Source organism: Eriocheir sinensis, chromosome 65 (genome assembly GCF_024679095.1).
Source record: "Eriocheir sinensis breed Jianghai 21 chromosome 65, ASM2467909v1, whole genome shotgun sequence".
In the NCBI taxonomy this organism is placed as follows: Eukaryota; Metazoa; Arthropoda; class Malacostraca; order Decapoda; family Varunidae; genus Eriocheir; species Eriocheir sinensis.
This window is the reverse complement of record NC_066573.1, coordinates 6,293,023-6,316,459: the sequence shown is the minus strand read 5'-3', so window position 1 is coordinate 6,316,459 and position 23,437 is coordinate 6,293,023. Positions and strand designations below refer to the sequence as shown.

Genomic DNA, 23,437 nt, shown 5'->3' with positions numbered 1-23,437 from the left:
CTTTCTCCCTTTCTTCTTTCTCTGTTTCTTTCTTTAATTTTCTTTCTTTCTTTCTTTCTTTTTCTCGCCAATTCAGAAGGGAAAAAAATAGTACTGTATCCCCTTCTCTTCTTTCATTTCTTTCTTTCGTTCTTTCTCCCTTTCTCCCTTTCTTCTTTCTCTGTTTCTTTCTTTAATTTTCTTTCTTTCTTTCTTTTCTTTTTTCGCCAATTCAGAAGGAACACTAAATAGTACTGTATCGCCTTCCTCTCTTCTTTCATTTCTTTCTTTCGTTCTTTCTTCCTTTCTCCCTTTCTTCTTTCTCTGTTTCTTTCTTTAATTTTCTTTCTTTCTTTCTTTTCTTTTTTCGCCAATGCAGAAGGAACACAAAATAGTACTGTACCCCCTTCCTCTCTTCTTTCATTTCTTTCTTTCGTTCTTTCTCCCTTTCTTCTTTCCCTGTTTCTTTCTTTAATTTTCTTTCTTTCTTTTCTTTTTTCGCCAATTCAGAAGGAAAAAAAATAGTACTGTATCGCCTTCCTCTCTTCTTTCATTTCTTTCTTTCGTTCTTTCGTTCTTTCTCCCTTTCTTCTTTCTATGTTTCTTTCTTTAATTTTCTTTCTTTCTTTCTTTCTTTTTCTCGACAATTCAGAAGGAAAAAAAATAGTACTGTATCGCCTTCCTCTCTTCTTTCATTTCTTTCTTTCGTTCTTTCTCCCTTTCTTCTTTCCCTGTTTCTTTCTTTAATTTTCTTTATTTCTTTCTTTTCTTTTCTCGCCAATTCAGAAGGAAAAAAATAGTACTCTACCCCCTTCTTCTTTCATTTCTTTCTTTCGTTCTTTCTCCCTTTCTTCTTTCTATGTTTCTTTCTTCCATTTTCTTTCTTTTTTCTCGCCAAACTACAACGAAAAAAAAACAATGGTGCTTCCCCTCACCTATTATCTTCACCATCATCCTCAATAACGTTACACCTCACCCATTTACCCTTATTTCTACGTGGGTAATACATACATCAATCAATCAGTTGTAGACTCCCAAAATAGCGTCCTGCGTGTAATTCTTGCCACGCCTTGTTCTTGCTCTTTAAATTACGCTGATTGGTTCATTTCCAGGTGGGTATTTAGGCGTATTTTGTGATGGATTAATGAATTTTGCCTAGATTTTTTTTTCTCTCATTTTACACTACAACTCCCAAAATTGCCCTCCTGCATGTAATTCTTGGCCCACCTTGTTCTTGCTCTTTAAATTACGCTGATTGGTTCATTTCCAGGTGAGTTTTTGGGCGTATTTTGTGATGGGTTAATGAATTTCGCCTACAGTTTTTTTTTCTCTCTTTTTACATTACAATCCCCCCAAAATTGCCCTCCTGCATGTAATTCTTGGCCCACCTTGTTCTTGCTCTTTAAATTACGCTGATTGGTTCATTTCCAGGTGAGTTTTTAGGCGTATTTTGTGATGGATTAATGAATTTTGCCTAGATTTTTTTTTCTCTCATTTTACACTACAACCCCCAAAATTGCCCTCCTGCATGTAATTCTTGGCCCAACTTGTTTTAGGTCTTTAAATTACGCTGATTGGTTAATTTCCAGGTGGGTATTTAGGCGTATTTTGTGATGGATTAATGAATTTTGCCTACAACTTTTTTTTCTTTTTTCTCTTTTTACACTACAACCCCCAAAATTGACCTCCTGCATGCAATTCTTGGCCCATCTTGTTTTAGGTCTTTAAATTACGCTGATTTGTTCATTTCCAGGTGTTTTTTTAGGTGTATTTTGTGATGGATTAATGAATTTTCCTTACATCTTTTTTTTCTTTTTTCTCTTTCTCTACACTACAACCCCCAAAATCGGCCTCCTGCATGTAATTCTTGGCCCATCTTGTTTTAGGTCTTTAAATTACGCTGATTGACTTATTCCCAGGTGGTTTTTTAGGCGTATTTTGTGATGGATTAATGAATTTTGCCTAGATTTTTTTTTCTCTCATTTTACATTACAACCCCCAAAATTGACCTCCTGCATGTAATTCTTGGCCCATCTTGTTTTAGGTCTTTAAATTACGCTGATTGGCTTATTCCCAGGTGGGTTTTTAGGCGTATGTGTTGTGAGGGATTTTTTGGGGAGGGCCACCTAATTTTTTTTCTTTCTCCATTATTTGTTTTGTTTTGTTTTGTTTTGTTTGTTTGTTTGTTAGTTTGTGTCTTTCTCTCCCTTTGTGTCTTCCGCTTTCTCTTTTTCTTTCTTCCTTCTTTCTTCTTTCTTCTTTCATTCTTTCGTTATGTATTGATTTATTTTTCTTTCTCTCTCCTACGTTTTTCCTTTTTTTTTGCTTTCCTTTTCTTTCATTTTTCTTCCTTTCCTTTCCTTCCTTCATTTCTTTCTTTCTTTCTTTCTTCCTTCCTTCCTTTCTTTCTTATGTATCTTTCTTTCTTCCTCTTTGTACCGTCATGATCTTAATAATAATAACATGCTCTGCCATTTCTCATTATTCCTTTTTTTTTCTGTGTGTGTGTGTGTGTGTGTGTGTGTGTGTGTGTGTGTGTGTGTGTGTGTGTGTGGTAAGACTTATTGCTGGATCATGTCAGTCATTTCATTACGTTCCTTCGCTAGATTTGATTTATATGTCGCTTATGTTCATATTCATTGCTTTTTTATTCCATTTTCTTGCGTTTTTCTGTGTAATCCTCACGCCCTTATTACAAGCTCTCCCTTCCTCGGCCATTCCCTTGAGGTCAGTTCCAGCGATATTACAAGTTCTCCCTTCCACGGCCATTCCCTTGAGGTCAGTTCCAGCGATATTACAAGCTCTTCCTTCCTCGGCCATTCCCTTGAGGTCAGTTCCAGCGATATTACAAGCTCTTCCTTCCTCGGCCATTCCCTTGAGGTCAGTTCCAGCGATATTACAAGCTCCCCCTTCCTCGGCCATTCCCTTGAGGTCAGTTCCAGCGATATTACAAGCTCTCCATTCCTCGGCCATTCCCTTGAGGTCAGTTCCAGCAATATTACAAGCTCTCCATTCCTCGGCCATTCCCTTGAGGTCAGTTCCAGCGATATTACAAGCTTTCCATTCCTCGGCTATTCCCTTGAGGTCAGTTCCAGCGATATTACAAGCTCCCCCTTCCTCGGCCATTCCTTTGAGGTCAGTTCCAGCAATATTACAAGCTCTCCATTCCTCGGCCATTCCCTTGAGGTCAGTTCCAGCGATATTACAAGCTCTCCCTTCCTCGGCCATTCCCTTGAGGTCAGTTCCAGCGATATTACAAGCTCTCCCTTCCTCGGCCATTCCCTTGAGGTCAGTTCCAGCGATATTACAAGCTCTCCCTTCCTTGGCCATTCCCTTGAGATCAGTTCCAGCGATATTACAAGCTCTCCATTCCTCTGCCATTCCCTTGAGGTCAGTTCCAGCGATATTACAAGCTCTCCATTCCTCGGCCATACACTTTGAGGTCAGTTCCAATAATATCAGTCTCCCACATTCTTTCTATTAACCATTTCTGCGGGTTCATGGCTACAATCAATACATTAATATCCTCTATGGTGCAAATGCGCTAAGAAAAGTGAAGTATGTGAAATTCAACGAAGGCGAGAAACTGTTTAAAAGCTGCCGTTGTTTTTTGTCTTGCCAGTAAGTGACGCCTCTTGATGGGGAGAGCTCAGAATGCGGCCTCACTTTATTTTTTCTGCACCGTTTATCGCGCGGCCCCGGGCTCAGGAGCATGCAAATGACACGCTTCGCAAGTTCGTGTCAGCCTTGGGGAAGAAGAAGTCATATTCCATCATTTCGTTGGCACGCTTGCACGGACGCTGGCTGCACGCACGCCATCATGCACACGGGAAGATGAAGCAGCTGGGATATGATACTTTCACTGCTTCCGGTCAGCAATCGTTGGGACTGACCTCAAGGGAATGAACGAGAAAGGGAGAGCTTGTAATGTTGCTGGAACTAACCTCAAGGGAATGGCCGAGGAAGGGGGAGCTTGTAATATTGCTGGAACTAACCTCCAGGGAATGGTGACCTAAGACGAGCTTGTAATACTGCTGGAACTGATCTCAAGGGTATGGTAGAGAAAGGGAGAACTTGTAATATTGCTGGAACATGGGGAAAGCTCTACTCACGATATCGATATGGACCAAATTTTCCTGGATATAAAAGGCTAGTGGCCCATATTCTCAAACACTTCGAAGCTCACACACCCACATCTGACAAGGCTTTCGTAGAGGTTGAGTGTTAGTATTTCTATGGGTAGTGCAATGAGCCTAGTGATAGTTTGACAAGGCTTTCGTAGAGGTTGAGTGTTAGTATTCCCATGGGTAGTGCAATGAGCCTAGTGATAGTTTGACAAGGCTTTCGTAGAGGTTGTGTTAGTATTCCCATGGGTAGTTTTATGATTTTGGTGATAGTATGATAAAGCTTTGGTAGTGGTTGTTGTGTTAGTATTTCCATGGGTAGTTTTATGAGCCTGGTGATAGTTTGACAAGGCTTTCGTAGAGTTGGGCTTCTATCATGTCTTCGCTGTGTGGGAGTTCCTTATGTATCGTGATGGGTGGATATTCTTAGGAACAAACTTTGGCTGAATGTCGCTTTTTACAACCATCGTATGTACAGACAGGGTGATGACTAGGGAGAGAGAGAGAGAGAGAGAGAGAGAGAGAGAGAGAGAGAGAGAGAGAGAGAGAGAGAGAGTGTGTGCGTGGCCATGTGTGTGTGTGTGTGTGTGTGTGTGTGTGTGTGTGTGTGTGTGTGTGTGTGTGTGTGTGTGTGTGTGTGTGTGTGTGTGTGTGTGTGTGTGTGTGTGTGAAGAAATATTACACCATACTCGTAATTTCTTTCTTTTTCTTTTTTCTTTTCTTCTTTTTCTTTTCTTTTTTACATGAACTGCCTTGTTTACCACGACGAGGGAGGGAGAGAGGGGGGGGGGGGAGTGAAGAAGGAAGGGATGGAGGGAGGGAAGGAGGTATGATGGAGGAAACAGGAAGGCAAGGGAGGGAAGGAAGGAGAGATGATGAAGGAAGAAAGGTCAGGAGGAGGAGGAGGAGGAGGAGGAGGAGGAATAAGAGAAAAGAAGAAGAGGAGAGAAAGGAGAGGAGGAGGAGGAAAGGAAGGAATGTATGATGAGAGAGAGAGAGAGAGAGAGAGAGAGAGAGAGAGAGAGAGAGAGAGAGAGAGAGAGAGAGAGAGAGAGAGAGAGAGAGAGAGAGAGAGAGAGAGAGAGAGAGAGAGAGAGAGAGAGAGAGAGAGAGAGAGAGAGAGAGAGAGAGAGAGAGAGAGATGATGGAGAGAGGAGGGAGGAAGGGAGGAAGGGAGATAAACATAGAGGAAGGAGGTAAGGGAGAGAAGTTTGCCTCTCTTAACTTCCTTCCCTCCCTCCCTCCCTCCCTCCCTCCCTCCCTCCCTTCCTTCCTTCCTTCCTTCCTTTTTCCTCCCTTCCATCTTTCCTTTCTCTCCCTTTCTCTTCCTTCTTCTTTTCTCTTCTCTTCTTTTCTCTCCTTCGCTTTCTCCGTCCTATCCTCATTTTCTTCATTCTCTTCTTTCTCTTTTCCCGTTTTCTATCTTTATCATCATTCTCCCTTATTCCCTTTTCATCATCTTCCTATCCTCCGTTCTTCCCTCTTTCGCTTCTCTCTCCTCACCATTCCTTCTTCCTTTTCCTTTCTTTTCTCTTTCTCTCCGTCATAACTTCATTTCCGCTCCTCTTTCACCCTCTTCTCTCTTTCTCCTTCTCTGCTTCCTATCTTTAACATCGTCCTCCCTTATTCCCTCTTCATCATCTTCCTGTCTCCCCATTCTTCCCTTCTCCACGCCTCCACATCTTGGGTTGAGGTTGAGGTTGGGTCTGTGCCTTGTTTCCATAACGTCGCTGGCAAGACAGTGTTATATGGAGTGTCTCTCTACCTGAAACTCAATTTACGCCTTTGTCATAGCTTTCTCATTGGACGGCCGCCTTCAGTGCCCGCCTCCGTCCCTTCTCTTGCCTTGTATTGGCTCGCAGACGTCATGGTGTTGCAAGCCGCCGCGGAAGACAAGGTTATGTGCTGTGTGTCTGACTAGCTGCCGGAGACTTTATATTCAAGGCTCGATCGTACCTTTCCCTATTAACGGCCGCCTTCAGAGTCCGCTTCCATCCCTTTCCTTGGCTTGTATTGGCTCGCAGACGTCACAGTGTTGCAAGCCGCCGCGGAAGACAAGGTTATGTGCTGTGTGTCTGACTAGTTGCCCGAGACTTTCTTTTTCAGGGTGATATCAAAGCTTTCCCATAGTAAGTCTCGCCCCCATGTAAATCAGTCTTGCCATCTCGCTCTCTCGCCCTTCTCCTAGCTTGTGTTGGCTTGGAGATTGTTGGTGTAGATGTTAGTGCCGGTGGTGTGTGGTGGAGGTGGTGATGGTGGTGATGGTGTTGGTGTAGCTGGTGATGGTGATAGTGGTGTTGATGGTAGTGATAAAGGCAGTTGGGGGTGGGGGGGGGAGTTGTACGTGGTGGTGGTGGTGATGAGGGTGGTGATGGTGGTGGTGATGGTGATAGTGGTGTTGATGGCAGTAATAGTGGAGGTAGGGGGGGGGGGCGGTTGTACGTGGTGGTGGGGGTGATGCGGGTGGTGGTGATGGTGGTGGTGATGAGGGTGGTGGTGATGAAGGTGGTGGTGGTGGTGGTGGTGGAGGTGTTCTGTAATCAGGCGCCATTACACGTCATACAGGTGAGACGAAGGTGTTTGTCACGTGACCCCCCAGAGAGAGAGAGAGAGAGAGAGAGAGAGAGAGAGAGAGGGGGGGGGGGTGAGCTCTTGGTACTCCGTCGCTGTCATGTAGTTTGGGAAGTTTTAGTCCGGTTCTCTCTCTCTCTCTCTCTCTCTCTCTCTCTCTCGTACCTCAAACTATTTAAAAGGCAAAATCATGCAGAAAACATACAATAATAATAATAATAATAATAATAATAATAGTAGTAGTAGTAGTAGTAGTAGTAATAGTAGTAGTAGCAGCAGTAGTAGTAGTAGTAGTAGTAGTAGCAGTAGTAATGATATTTACAACAAAAACAACAATAACGAGCTTTGATAATGAGAACTAATTAATTTTTGGTGTAATTAAATGATCCAATTACTACGACTACTGCTGCTGCTGCATTCCCTCGCGGAGATACATTAATTAGGCAGCACGAGAAAAAAAAAAACATAAAAAGTAAAAAAAAAAAAAAGAATGGGCGACTCGGCATCACATTTTGTTCACCAGCGTCAAGCAGGCTAATCACGGAGACACGAAGCTGCTCTTGTTGTCGTTGTTGTTGTTGTTGTTTCACGCGTCATGTCAGCGGCGCCAGAGTTTTCGAGGAAGGAAATATTTGAAGGTCGTCAGTAGGATGAAAGAGGGGGGGGGGTATGTGGAGGGATGTGGAGAGGGGTGGAGGGGAGAGAAAGTGGTGTGCATGGAGGGGTGGATGAAGAAAGGCTGTGAGGAGAGGAGGTGGAGGGGAGTGGATGAAGGGCGAGGGAATGGGTGATGAAGGTTGTATGAAGGGGGAATGAAGGGGAAAGTGGAGGGGGGGATGAAGAAGAGGGGGTTGAAGGAGGGATGAAGGAGGGTAAGGCAGCGGGCGTGTGAGGCAGCGGGCGTGTGAGGCAGCGGGCGTGTGAGGCAGCGGGCGTGTGAGGCAGCGGGCGTGTGAGGCAGCGGGCGTGTGAGGCAGCGGGCGTGTGAGGCAGCGGGCGTGTGAGGCAGCGGGCGTGTGAGGCAGCGGGCGTGTGAGGCAGCGGGCACCTCCTATCATGACTTGGTAACGCTGGTCGGCACGTTAGCGGCGGCAAGGCTTCCCATAACGCGCACAATTTTATACAGGTGGGCTCGCTCTGCATGCACCCGCCCGCCCTCGATCCACGCTGCACGGCCTCACTGATCCAGCCAACCCCGCCCCGCCCCGCCCCGCCCCACCCCACCCTGTTCCATTTTTCTCCCGTGCGCCCTCCAACCCCTCCCCTCCCCCGTGAGTGTTGGCAAGGCCGCTCCAACAAGAGGCATCGCAGTTTTCTCCATGAATTTCTCTTCTCATATCCCCACTGACCCGCCCCGCCCCGCCCCACCCCGCCCCACCATGTCCCCCTCCCACCCCGCCTCACTCCATTTTTCTCCTCGCCCCTCCCCCCCCGTGCTGGCGAGGGCTCGCCCAACGAGAGGCATTACAGTTTTGTCCATGAGTTTCTCCCGCGGCCGTTCCGCCAAACGTTTATGTAATTTATTGTTGATTCTGAAAATATCGGAAAAGAAATTGGTTTGAGGAAATTGTTGGCCTTGTCCATAAGTTTGGGCGTCCAGGAGCGAAGGCATGCCGGGCAGGCCTCGGCGCGGAGCCCCTGAGCCGCTGAGCAGCCTTTGTGTCTTGCCGGAACGGGGCTGAGTCTCTTACTCGCATTTACTGCCGCGCGGCAAGTGCCTTGTTATGCTGCCGCGCGCTCGTAAATTTCACCGCGGGATTTATATTACGGAAAGCCGCCGGAGACTTTATGTGTCGGCCCCACGTCTTGCCGCGTGGCTCAGCCTGGCAGGGCGAGGCGCGGCGGGCAGGGGGCCGTGGCCCTGCCAGTCTGTCCCGCTGTCACCAGGAGTTGGTGGGTCGGGGGAGGCCGTAGGGACGGAGTGAATTCAGGAGAGAAGTATTCCAGTGTGCAGACGTAATCCTCGAATTTCTAAGAATACAAATACGAATACTAATACAAAGAAATACTGTGAACTTGAAGGTAAATGCGAATACCTCATGATAGTTTTCATGATAGATTCATGAATACTTTTGTTTAGTATTACTGTGACTCTGCAGGGTAGTGAAGTTAAGTTATGGGAGGTAGAATGACTTGGTGGGCCGTGGCTGGTGCCAGTGTGCAGCACCGGGACGCCGCGCCCTCCCGAGGCACACCAGAAATATATTTCCTTATGTTTTCTTTAAATTCCTATTGCGCTGCAGTACTAGAAACACGACCTAATATATCATAGTAAGCCGAGTCTTCAGTAGTCTTATGGTGTAGGCCTCACTTACATCCTTCTTTGCCAGTCGTCAGTAGTGGTGTCTTTTCAAAGTGACCATTCTGGCAGCAGAATGGTGACACTGTGACGCTTGGTTTATTGTTTCCCTTTCGTGGCAGGCGGCCACGAAAAAGAATTAATATAAGGCAACTAAAATTTTGTTTTCTGTTAAATGAACCATTTTATTATTTAGAAAAACAATTTTAGACGGTGAGTCAAAATAATAAAACTTGGAGAGAACCTGTTCCGGGGGAAAGAAATCTGAGGCGTTCGCGTTGTCCGTCCCGGGAGCCGTCGAGTATTGTAAGCGTGGCTGGCTGGCTCCGTAGAGTTTAAAGCGTCACTGCCTCGGTAACGCTCCGTCCGTAACGCACTGTCTGTCTTGTGGGCAATGGAAAGTCGGTCGGTCGGCCCCAGCCCGTTGTGGAGCAGGCAAGTGTTTATAGTGGCGCCATCTTTATTTTTCAGCATTTTCCATTTTAGACCCCTAGCTGCATAATATAAATTGTTTAGAGGGTGTTGGAGGGTCATGCAATGCCGATCTAGCACAGTTTTTGTCCTATTAACACTTTTTTTTCTCATCAGTAGTATGATAACGTCACTGTTCTGTAAAGGCCGCTATCATCACAGTGTTGCTCTTCCTAATGCAAGAGTTCGCCGGTGTTTTCACCCCTCACACTCCTCCCTGTACACCCTGCAGCGGCCTTCCTCGGCCTCCACGGGGCAGCGCCAAGGCGGCTCTCTAGCAAACTTTGATGAGCGGCTGTCGGCTCTTTCCTGTTCCTTTTCTACGGAGCCTCGCGTCGCAAATATTTTTCATTTTGTTTTCCGGGACGGCTTCATGGAGGAGCGTCCATTCGCTGCCTCTTCTACCTGAAAAAAATGATAAAAAAAGCCCCGCGCGCCTCTCGGCCGGTCGTTGACAGTCCCGGCCGCTCATGACGCGGGAAGGAAAAACACGACACAAAAAAACCACGCCGGCGCTGCCTCGGCCCCCCACCGCCCCCCACCCAGGGGCACCCACCCCCGTGGACACACTCAACATTAGCCACTTCAAAAATGCTTAATAATGGACCGCCGCCGCGCCGCGTTTCGAGATGAAGTGCACGAGGCAATTACTGAGCCTGCCGCGGCACGGGGACGGCGGCCCCCCCCCCGCCCCCCCCTCCAAGCCTCCCGCCCCGCCGCCAGCCGTCCAGCCGCGTGTGGCCAGCTTGAGGACATATAACCCCGGTTTTTTTTTTCCACTGAACATTCCCTTACTGCTCATAATTCCCTTCAGACATTTCCCTTTCATACCTACGCCGCGCCAGCCATTTCCCCTTCACCCACGCCCTCCTCAACCATTTCCCCTTCACCCACGCCCTCCTCAGCCATTTCCCCTTCACCCACGCCCTCCTCAGCCATTTCCCCTTCACCCACGCCCTCCTCAGCCATTTCCCCTTCACCCACGCCCTCCTCAGCCATTTCCCCTTCACCCACGCCCTCCTTAGCCATTTCCTTCACCCACGCCCTCCTCAGCCATTTCCCTTCACCCACGCCCTCCTCAACCATTTCCCCTTCACCCACGCCCTCCTCAACCATTTCCCCTTCACCCACGCCCTCCTCAACCATTTACTCTTCATCCACGCCCTCCTCAGCCATTTCCCCTTCACCCACGCCCTCCTCAACCATTTACTCTTCATCCACGCCCTCCTCAACCATTTCCCCTTCACCCACGCCCTCCTCAACCATTTCCCCTTCATCCACGCCCTCCTCAGCCATTTCCTTCAGCCACGCACTCCTCAGCCATTTCCCCTTCACAGACGCACTCCTCAGCCATTTCCCCTTCACCCACGCCCTCCTCAACCATTTACTCTTCATCCACGCCCTCCTCAGCCATTTCCCCTTCACCCACGCCCTCCTCAGCCATTTCCCCTTCACCCACGCCCTCCTCAACCATTTCCCCTTCACCCACGCCCTCCTCAGCCATTTCCCCATTCACCCACGCCCTCCTCAGCCATTTCCCCTTCACCCACGCCCTCCTCAGCCATTTCCCCTTCACCCACGCCCTCCTCAGCCATTTCTCCTTCACCCACGCCCTCCTCAGCCATTTCCCCTTCACCCACGCCCTCCTCAGCCATTTCCCCTTCACCCACGCCCTCCTCAGCCATTTCCCCTTTCAGACACCTCCTTCCTCAGCCATTTCCACTTTTAGACATTTCCACTTTCATCCGTGCCCCTCTTTAGCCATCTCCTCCTTCAGACACTCCCCCTTCATACCTGTCCCCTTCAGACCCTGCCAGTCCCCTCACACGCCCCTCACACGCCTACACACACGCCCCTCACACGCCCCTATCTCTTCCCTCTCCTCCCTCTCTGCAGCCGTGTGTCTCTCCCTGCCCCTTACCGCCCCTCGCACCCCCTACCCCCGCCCGCGCCCCGCCCCCTGCAGCCGTGCGTCCCGAGCCCCGCCTGCCCCTAGCGTCCCTTCCGCTGCCTCTCTGATGATCAACTTCCCCGCCCGGAAATTCAAGCGACTCCCAGGGGCGAGGGATGAGGCAGAGGGTGGGGGGTGGGGGGGGGCGGAGAGGAGGAGATTACCAGGAAGAAGATGGAAAGATAAATAGATAGATAGATAGGCAGAGAGAGAGAGAGAGAGAGAGAGAGAGAGAGAGAGAGAGAGAGAGAGAGAGAGAGAGAGAGAGAGAGAGAGAATGATGGATTTTTATGACATTCTCATCATATATGTCTTCAAGATGGAACTGTGTCGTTAGTGAAGGGTGGTGGTGGTGGTGGTGGTGGTGGAGGTGGTGGTGATGATGGTAATGGTGGTGATGGTGGTGATGGTGGTGGTGATGGTGGTGGTGGCGGTTATGGTGGTGGTGGTGGTGGTTGTGGTGGTTAACTCATCTCCTCTCCCTCTCTCCCTCTCTCTCCCTCCCTCTCTCTCCCTCTCCCTCTTCCACCTCATATAAAGTAAGGCTTAGGAAAATTTATGAGGGAGGAATGCACTGGAATAAGGAAAAGCCTAATGGATGAAGGGAAAGGAGACAAAATGAGATAGAGGGAGGAAAAAATGAAAACGGGAAAAAGTGAAAAAAAAACAGTAAAATAATGAAAAGCGAAACGGATATAGAGAAATATGAAGAGAATGAAGCTGTTAAATTGATATCAACGAAGGGAATAAGGAAAACAAATGAAGGAAAAAGAACAAGGGAAAAGAAAAGAAGAGGAAAAAGAAGTAAAATATAAGGAAAAACTGAAAAAAAGTAGTGAAATAATGAAAAGCGAAACGGATATAGAGATGAACAGAGCCTTAACAACGACAACAGTTTGGAATGAATCTGACTATATAGGAAGAGGGAGGAGGAGGAGGAGGAGGAGGAGGAGGAGAGAGGAAGGTGAGGAGGAGGAGGAGGAGGAGGAGGAGAGAGGAAGGTGAGGAGGAGAAGGAGGGTGTGAGAGAGAGGAGGTAAGAGAAAGGGAGGAGGAAGAGGAGGAGGAGAAGGAAAGGGGTATTAAAGAAAAACAAATAAGGAAAAAAAATACTGTAAAAAAATATGAAAAGCGGAACGGACTGAGACGAACGGAGGCTTGATTAACAGGAGGAGGAGGAGGAGGAGGAGGAGGAGGAGGAGGAGGAGAGAGAGGAAGGAAGACTGGAAGGAAGGTGGGATTAGGGAAAACACACGATGAAAATATATACTAAAAAAAATGAGAAACGAACTTATTAAAACACAAAGGAAAATAATCTTATAATCTGAGACAAACTGAAACTTAACAACGACAACAGTTTGGAATGAAGCTGACTATATAGGAAGAGGAGGAAGAGGAGGAGGAGGATGAGGATGAGAGAGGAAGATGAGGAGGAGAAGGAGGGCGTGAGAGAGAGGAGGTAAGGGAAAGGGAGGAGGAGGAGGAGGAGGAAGGAAGAGTGGAAGGTAGATGGGATTAAGGAAAACACGATGAAAATATATACTTAAAAAAATGCGGAACGAACTTACTAAGACTCAAAGGAAAATAATCTTATAAACTGAGACAAACTGAGGCTTTAGGAAACGTACGAGCTAAGCGGTAAATATCTCAGGACGCTGCACGAGGGTTTAAAACTGAGGACAAAGCGGAATATAAGATCCCTATTCTTAGACGCCGCTTCCTTCTCTCACGTCAAAACTATTTCCAAAGGCAGAAGAGGAGATCAGTCGAGTTCTAATGAGTGTTTTTGTGGGTTCATGGTACAGAAGAAGCGTCAAACTACCACCAGGGTCATTAAACTACCCCTGGAAATGCCCACAGCTCCTACGAAAGGCCAAAAAGTAGATCAGTTGGGTTCTAATGAGTGTGTTTTGTAGGTTCATATTACAGAAGAAGCGTCAAACTATCACCAGGGTCATTAAACTACTCCAGGAAATGCCCCCCATAACTCCTACGAAAGCCTTATCAAATATATGTTTTCTTAGGTTCATGGTGCAGAAGAAGGGTCAAACTACCACCAGGGTCATTAAACTACCCCTGGAAATGGCCCAAACAATTCCTACGAAAGCCTTGTCAAATATGTTTTCTTAGGTTCATGGTATATAAGAAGGATCAAACTACCACCAGGGTCATTCAACTACCCCAGGAAATGCCCCCCACTACTCCTACGAAAGCCTTGTCAAATATGTTTTCTTAGATTCATGGTGCAGAAGAAGGGTCAAACTACCACCAGGGTCATTAAACTACTCCAGGAAATGCCCCCCACAGCTCCTACGAAAGCCTTGTCAAATATGTTTTCTTAGGTTCATGGTATATAAGAAGGATCAAACTACCACCAGGGTCATTAAACTACTCCAGGAAATGCCCCCCATAACTCTTACGAAAGCCTTGTCAAATATGTTTTCTTGGGTTCATGGTATATAAGAAGGATCAAACTACCACCAGGGTCATAACACTACCCCTGGAAATGGCCCAAACAACTCCTACGAAAGCCTTGTCAAATATATGTTTTCTTAGGTTCATGGTGCAGAAGAAGGGTCAAACTACCACCAGGGTCATTAAACTACCCCAGGAAATGCCCCCCACAACTCCTACGAAAGCCTTCTCAAATATGTGTTTTCTTAAGTTCATGGTGCAGAGGAAGGGTCAAACTACCACCAGGGTCAATTAACTATTCCTGGATATGCCCCCCACAACTCCTACGAAAGCCTTGTCAAATATGTTTTCTTAGATTCATGGTGCAGAAGAAGGGTCAAACTACCACCAGGGTCATTAAACTACTCCAGGAAATGCCCCCCATAACTCCTACGAAAGCCTTCTCAAATATATGTTTTCTTAGGTTCATGGTGCAGAGGAAGGGTCAAACTACCACCAGGGTCATTAAACTACCCCTGGAAAGGCCCCCCACACCTACGAAAGCCTTGTCAAATATATGTTTTCTTAGGTTCATGGTGCAGAAGAAGGGTCAAACTACCACCAGGGTCATTAAACTACTCCAGGAAATGCCCCCCACAGCTCCTACGAAAGCCTTGTCAAATATGTTTTCTTAGGTTCATGGTATATAGGAAGGATCAAACTACCACCAGGGTCATTCAACAACCCCAGGAAATGCCCCCCACAACTCCTACGAAAGCCTTGTCAAATATGTTTTTTTAGGTTCATGGTATATAGGAAGGATCAAACTACCACCAGGGTCATTCAACTACCCCAGGAAATGCTCCCCACAACTCCTACGAAAGCCTTGTCAAATATATGTTTTCTTAGGTTCATGGTATATAGAAAGGATCAAACTACCACCAGGGTCATTCAACTACTCCAGGAAATCCCCCCCACAACTCCTACGAAAGCCTTGTCAAATATGTTTTTTTAGGTTCATGGTATATAGGAAGGATCAAACTACCACCAGGGTCATTCAACTACCCCAGGAAATGCCCCCCACAACTCCTACGAAAGCCTTGTCAAATATGTTTTCTTAGGTTCATGGTATATAAGAAGGGTCAAACTACCACCAGGGTCATAACACTACCCCTGGAAATGCCCCCACAACTCCTATGAAAGCCTTGTCAAATATGTTTTCTTGGGTTCATGGTATTTAGGAAGGATCAAACTACCACCAGGGTCATTCAACTACCCCAGGAAATGCCCCCCACAACTCCTACGAAAGCCTTGTCAAATATGTTTTCTTAGGTTCATGGTATATAAGAAGGATCAAACTATCACCAGGGTCATTCAACTACCCCAGGAAATGCCCCCCACAACTCCTACGAAAGCCTTGTCAAATACGTTTTCTTAGGTTCATGGTATATAGGAACGGTCAAATTACTACCACCAGGGTCATAACACTACCCCAGGAAATGCCCCCCACGACTCCTACGAAAGCCTTGTCAAATATGTTTTCTTAGGTTCATGGTATATAGAAAGGATCAAACTACCACCAGGGTCATTAAACTACTCCAGGAAATGCCCCCCACGACTCCTACGAAAGCCTTGTCAAATATGTTTTCTTAGGTTCATGGTATATAGGAAGGATCAAACTACCACCAGGGTCATTCAACAACCCCAGGAAATGCCCCCCCCAACTCCTACGAAAGCCTTGTCAAATATGTTTTCTTAGGTTCATGGTATATAGAAACTACCCCAGGAAATGCCCCAAACAACTCCTACGAAAGCCTTGTCAAATATGTTTTCTTAGGTTCATGGTATATAAGAAGGATCAAACTACCACCAGGGTCATTCAACTACCCCAGGAAATGCCCCCCACGACTCCTACGAAAGCCTTGTCAAATATGTTTTCTTAGGTTCATGGTATATAGGAAGGATCAAACTACCACCAGGGTCATAACACTACCGCTGGAAATGGCCCAAACAACAACTCCTACGAAAGCCTTGTCAAATATGAAAGCTTCGGCGCTGAAGGGTTTGATCAGACGGCCCTTAGTAAGTCTCAAGAAGTAAGAAAGTAAAAAGGATTAGATGAAACTGCTTGCAAATAAAAAGGAGAAATTTAGAGATATATTCTAAGATGCTGAGAGAGAGTTGAGGAAGAATTTTAACTCTTGAGATAATATTGGATGTTGAGACGGAAAAGAAGAAGAGAGGAAAGGATAACACTGCCCCAAATCTGAAGAAGTAAATATATAAAAAGAATTAGAAGAAACTGCTTGCAAATAAGATGGTGAGAGAGAGTTGATTAAGTATTTGAACTCTGAGATAATCTAGGATGCTGAGAAGGGAAAGAAGAAGAGAGGAAAGGATAACACTGCCCCAGATCTAAAGAAGTAAAGATATAAAAAGGATTGGGAGAAACTGCTTGCAAATAAGATGCTGAGAGAGCGTTGATTAAGTATTTGAACTCTGAGATAATCTAGGATGCTGTGAAGGGAAAGGAGAAGAGAGGAAAGGATAACACTGCCCTAAGTCTGAAAAAGTAAAGAAGTAAAAAGCATTAGAAGAAACTGCTTGCAAATAAAAAGGAGAAACTTTGAGATACATTCTAAGATGCTGAGAGTTGGTAAAGTATTATAACTCTGAGATAATCAAGGCTGCTGAGAAGGAAAAGGATAAGAGAGGAAGGGATTAAAGAAACGAATAAAAAAAATACTCAAGACACTACGGTAAGGAGGAGGGAAGGGAATCAGGCTATACATGGGAACTTAGTAAGGGGGATCAAGTCTCTTAGGAAGGGTTACCTGTGAACAAAAGAGACGGAACTTAATCTAATATTGCCCTCAAGCGTGTTTATAAGCTTTTAACATCACGCCTTTTACTATATAGCTCCGTAACCTTGCTTGAACCTTTGCTACGGGAAGGAAATAGGTGTGTTTATGGATGTTTTGTGAGGGGGATTACATTGTCTCGTGGGAAGGGTTGGATCAAACCTAAAGAGTCGGATCCTACGTGACTAGACCCTCCAAGTATGTTAATAAGCTTACCATGACGAAACTTTATACATGGAAACTTTGTAAGGGGGATCAAGTCTCTTAGGGAGGGTTAGCTGTGAACAAAAGAGACGGAACTTAATCTAATACTGCCTTCTATAAGCTTTTAACATCACGCCTTTTTCTATATAGCTCCGTAACCTTGCTTGAACCTTTGCTACGGGAAGGAAATAGGTGTGTTTATGGATGTTTGTGAGTGGGATTGCATTGTGTCGTGGGAAGGGTTGGTGCTGAAGTAAAGAGTCGGATCGTACATGACTAGACCCTCCAAGTATGTTAATAAGCTTACCATGACGAAACTTTGTACATGGAAACTTTGTAAGGGGATTCAGTCTCTTAAGAAGGGTTGGCTGTGAACTAAAGAGACGGAACTTAATCTAATATTGCCTTCTATAAGCTTTTAACATTACGCCTTTTTCTATATAGCTCCGTAACCTTGCTTGAACCTTTACTACGGGAAGGAAATAGGTGTGTTTATGGATGTTTTGTGAGGGGGATTGCATTGTCTCGTGGGAAGGGTTGGTGCTGAAGTAAAGAGTCGGATCCTACGTGACTAGACCCTCCAAGTATGTTAATAAGCTTACCATGACGAAACTTTATACATGGAAACTTTGTAAGGAGGATTCAGTCTCTTAAGAAGGGTTGGCTGTGAAGAAAAGAGACGGAACTTAATCTAATACTGCCTTCTATAAGCTTTTAACATCACGCCTTTTTCTATATAGCTCCGTAACCTTGCTTGAACCTTTACTACGGGAAGGAAATAGGTGTGTTTATGGATGTTTTGTGAGGGGGATTGCATTGTCTCGTGGGAAGAGTTGGTGCTGAAGTAAAGAGTCGGATCCTACGTGACGAGCCTCCAAGTATGTTAATAAGCTTACCATGACGAAACTTTATACATGGAAACTTTGTAAGGGGGATTCAGTCTCTTAGAAAGGGTTGGTTCTGAACTAAAGAGACGGAACTCAATCTAATAATACCCTCAAGCGTGTTTATAAGCTTAAGATGACGCCGTAACCTCACTTAACCATTTACCGAGGAGAGGGAAACTACTTCTACATGACTACATAACAAGGGGAATTTAGCCTCATACGAAGGGTTGGCTGTAAACTAAAGGAACGGAACATAATCTAACAGTACCCTCAAGCGTGTTTATAAGCTTAAGATAACGCCCTCCCCCGTGCCAGCGCTGTAACATCACTTAAAGCCTTACACCGAGGGAAGGGGACATTGAGGGGACGTAAAGAGGGGAAGATGTACCCACAAGTGTCTGTCTGAAGCCTCGTCTCCTCTCTGGCTCTACCTTTAAGTGGACGCCTCAGAAGGGGACCCGCTCATGAGTATTCTTTAAACACTTATTTACACTAACCGGGAGGGGAGTGCACGGAGAGAGAGAGAGAGAGAGAGAGAGAGAGAGTGTGTGTGTGTGTGCGTGTGTGTGTGTGTGTGTGTGTGTGTGTGTGTGTGTGTGTGTGTGTGTGTGTGTGTGTGTGTTTTGAGTCCCCCTGTGATCATTTAAATTGTGAACGATTTAAATTCCGCATAACCAGGGGAAGAGAGAGAGAGAGAGAGAGAGAGAGAGAGAGAGAGAGAGAGAGAGAGAGAGAGAGAGAGAGACAGACACACATACAGACAGACTGACTTAGAAAAAAATATCATGTTAGTAATAATAATAATAATAATAATAATAATAATAATAATAATAATAATAATAATAATAATAATAATAATAATAATAATAATAACAATAATAATAACAAAAATAATAATTACACAACCAGCTCCTTCGTTGTCTAATCACCAATGTCTTTCTCTTCACAGGTAAGTCACTGGTCTATCTGTTTGTTTGACCCTCACCGGCCGACACTTCAACCTGTGACCTGACCTGACCTGACCTGACCTGAGCCCCAAGTCACCTCAGATCCCCGGGTGAGTCGTAGTTTAGTTTCTACATCTGCCTGACAGCCATCTGCTTTTCCGATACCCTACGCCCCTGTCCACCCAGCAGTGAATGGGTACCAGGTATTAATCGGGGGTTGTGTCCCGTCTCCTGGGGTCTGTTGCATTCTCCTATAATTCCTTCCCTTTCTGTCTCTCTCCGGCATATGACCATGGATGTTGCGCCGACTAAACAAAACTTTCCAACTTTCCAGCAATACACGGGAACTCGAAGTGGTTGTTATAGGTGGATGAAGAGATGGATGTAAGTGGTGGATGAAGGGAGTGTCGTAATGGCCTGAACGACACATGGAGATATATTAGTCCACATCTGACACCCACCTTGACATCACCGGCGTCTTAACCACATACACACACACACACACACACACACACACACACACACACATATGGGCCTCAGGAATGTGTGTGTGTGTGTGTGTGTGTGTGTGTGTGTGTGTTATCACAGCGGAGACGCGAGCCAGGTAGATAAGAGTGTACGTATTTGAGCCGTGACGAGCCGCTTCTAAATTACAAACACATACATACATACATACATTCACACATACACACATACATAAATACATACATTCTTATACACCAATTTTTTTTTCGTATATATTATTTGCTTTTTCTGTTATGAAACGAAATACATACATCACACACACACACACACACACACACACACACACACACACACACACACACACACACACACACGTGCCCAACTGACTAGCGTGACAGACTCAGGCCGACGTTCCTGTCCGCCTTGCCTGACTTAATAACCTTCTTAATGACCCCCCTCTCTCTCTCTCTCTCTCTCTCTCTCTCTCTCTCTCTCTCTCTGTCTCTATTTGTCTATCTATCTGTCTATTCACGCATTTATTTAGTTAGTTAGTTAGTTTCTTATATTACTTTATTATCTAACTTTATTTTGTTCATTATTTTCGTTTCCATTTATATTTATTTGCGTTTCTGTTTCTTTGTTTCTCTCTTTATTCCCGGCGTTGTAATTAGTATTGCTTATTTTTACGCTACTCGTGTGTTCTGACGGTAATTCTGGCACACACACACACACACACACACACACACACACATGGAGGAGGGGGAGGAGGGATCTGAAGTGCATAAATAGTTGCAATGTGACGTAACAACACAGATGGTCGTTGGCTCGCCTCCCCGCGTTCCCACCTGGACGAGCTACGCGGGAACAGGTGCACGGACACACACACACACACACACACACACACACACACACACACGCGTGACGGGGCGGTGTTTGATTGGGTTAGGTTACAGATTGATGTGGGGGCAATATGGGGTTAATCAGATGTGTGTGTATATATGTATGTGTTGCCCGGCCCAAAATGCTCGTATGAAATCGTGTTTGGCAGATTGATACGGTTGGAGTAGGTGTCAAAGGAATGGTGCAGGAAGGATGTCAGGGGAATGGTGCAGGAAGGATGTCAGGGGAATGGTGCAGGAAGGATGTCAGGGGAATGGTGCAGGAAGGATGTCAGGGGAATGGTGCAGGAAGGATGTCAGGGGAATGGTACAGCAGGAAGGAAGGATGTCAAGGGGGGAATGGTGGAGGTATGACGTCACGGGAATGGTGCAGGAATGATGTCAAAGGAATGGCCCAGGGAGGAATGCGTGCTGGTAACCTCTCGCCGTTTTTCATTCACCCCGACCGCCGGATTGCAAGCTGAAAAGAACACATGAAAAATTGTTATTCTGTACGTCGGTTCTGGTTTGGGGGGTCGAGGGGGAAGTTACTGATGACTAAAGCGAGGTGGATGGGTATAGGGATGGCAAGGGTTGGGTAAGGTAGGGGAGGGCTGGGGAGGGTAAGGAAGGGGCGGGAAGGGATAGGGTGACGGGTAGGGGAGAGTTTTTTCTGTGCTTGTCAGTTCTGGTCCGCCACGCAGATTGACCTTTTTCGTGCTATTAGTGTGTGCAATAGTGTGCTGATGGCGCCAACACCGACACACACACACACACACACACACACACATACACACACACACACACTGGTTAATACGTAATGGATGCGTGCCACACACACACACACACACACACACACACACACACACACACACACACACACTTTGACCTTTCGCAAGCTCCAGTATTACGTTCTAATTTTACAAAGTCTCTCTTTTTTTGCGCGCGTTATTATTTTCGTCGTTAATCTTCGCGTCAGTGACTCACCCGCGAATAATTTAGAAGATTCTTGGAACGTTCCGCGGCGCCAGTGTTGCCACGTCCCCCCCACCCGCGACCCTCACGCCGGGAATGGCTCAAAATAGCCCAGCATGGGAACACTAGCCTGGGACCAAAATACCAAGAAAACAAGGAGCTGCTATTGTGTTACTACCGTGTTGCTATTGTCTACTAGCGGTAATAGACCTTCACGCCGGAAATAGCTCAGAAATAGCCCAGCATGGAAACACTAGCCTGGGACATGAAATTTAAGAGGAAAACGTATGATTGCTATTGTGTTACTCCTTTTTTTTTTTTTTTAGGTTCACGGTACATAAGAAGGGTCAAACTACCACCAGGGTCATATAACTACCCCTGGAAATGCCCCCCACAACACCTACGAAAGCCTTGACAAATCTTTTTTTTTTAGGTTCACGGTACATAAGAAGGGTCAAACTACCACCAGGGTCATATAACTACCCCTGGAAATGCCCCCCACAACACATACGAAAGCCTTGACAAATCATTTTTTTTAGGTTCAGGGTACATAAGAAGGGTCAAACTACCACCAGGGTCATATAACTACCCCTGGAAATGCCCCCCACAACACCTACAAAAGCCTTGACAAATCTTTTTTTTTTGGTTCAGGGTACATAAGAAGGGTCAAACTACCACCAGGGTCATATAACTACCCCTGGAAATGACCCCCTTAACACCTACGAAAGCCTTGACAAATAATTTTTTTTTAGGTTCACGGTACATAAGAAGGGTCAAACTACCACCAGGGTCATATAACTACCCCTGGAAATGCCCCCCACAACACCTACGAAAGCCTTGACAAATCTTTTTTTTTTAGGTTCAGGGTACATAAGAAGGGTCAAACTACCACCAGGGTCATGTAACCCCTGGAAATGCCCCCCACAACACCTACGAAAGCCTTGACAAATCATTTTTTTTTTAGGTTCACGGTACATAAGAAGGGTCAAACTACCACCAGGGTCATATAACTACCCCTGGAAATGCCCCCCACAACACCTACGAAAGCCTTGACAAATCATTTTTTTTTAGGTTCAGGGTACATAAGAAGGGTCAAACTACCACCAGGGTCATATAACTACCCCTGGAAATGCCTTGATACCGACCATGATGTTCTTACGTGGGGAGCGTCATGGCACCTCTCCTCTCGAAACTGACCTCTTTTTTGGCCACTCCTGTTTACTCTTGCAGGAGCGGCTTTACTTGTTGTCTTCCTCCGTGTAATCCCCTTGAGCTGTTTCCTTCACCGTAAAATAAAACAAAAGACGCCCGTTACTTTGAACCAATCTGATGAAAAAAATCGTAATGCTTGGTGAATTCTGACATACGTGCTTGGGACCTTTTCTATTGCTTTTCTTCCTGTTGTGAATGTGTGTGTGTGTGTGTGTGTGTGTGTGTGTGTGTGTGTGTGTGTGTGTGTGTGTGTGTGTGTGTGTGTGTGTGTGTGTGTGTGGACAATTTGTTCTGGGAATTGTTTGTCGCTTTTTTTTTTTTTTCGCTGGTCACGACGGTTTGCATAGTGGCGGTTCGGGCTTAATGAGAGAGAGAGAGAGAGAGAGAGAGAGAGAGAGAGTGTGTGTGTGTGTGTGTGTGTGTGTGTGTGTGTGTATGTGTGAATGGTTATTTTTATCTACGGAAATTGCAAATGAAACAAATGAATGTGTGTGTGTGTGTGTGTGTTAGTATCCCTTATATATCTATCTATCTACCTATCTACCTATCTATCTATCTATCCATCTATCTATGTAACCTATCTATAATCCTCTCCATGTCTACTCTCTCTCTCTCTCTCTCTCTCTCTCTCTCTCTCTCTCTCTCTCTCTCTCCATCTATCTATCTATCTATCTATCTATCTATCTATCCCTCCATCTATCTCAGTGTTTATCTCTGCATCCGTCAATCTGTCACTCTGATCGGCTCCCGCATGACGAACAGCCCCGGCAAATCACTCACCCCCGCCCCGCGCCAACACGATCCTGCCATTGGCCCAACAACCACCCAATCACAAACAATCAAGCGTTTGGGATCAATTCAAGAGGATCACCGTTGCTCATCGCCTGGTGGTTATAGAAGGGAGTGATCAGCGAGTGTCTCCATCAATCGTGCGCCGGTCAGGGAAGCGGCTGGGTGGGTGAACTGATCCTTGTGTTATCATTATTTTTTTACAGCAAAGGAAGCAGCTCAAGGGCAGAACAAAGGAAAGGAGAGAGGAAATGAAAGCCCCCTAATCACTCACTTCCCCTATAAAAGAGTGTTTATATGGATGAGTGGCCACAAGAGAGGTCAGTTTCTGGAGAGGTGTCTTCATCTCTCACTCTTTCTCTCTGCAATCGTATATGTCCCTCAAGTCGTAATTTAGAGATAGAAAAGAGGAATTGAAGGAACTTTTTCAG

General features: G+C 45.9%; 1 pseudogene; it reads right to left on the bottom strand.

Annotated features, from left to right (window-relative positions):
- Positions 1 to 22,178, bottom strand: part of LOC126987482 (spidroin-1-like) — a 25,527-nt pseudogene extending 3,349 nt beyond the window's left edge.
- Between the last annotated feature and the right edge of the window lie 1,259 nt (positions 22,179 to 23,437).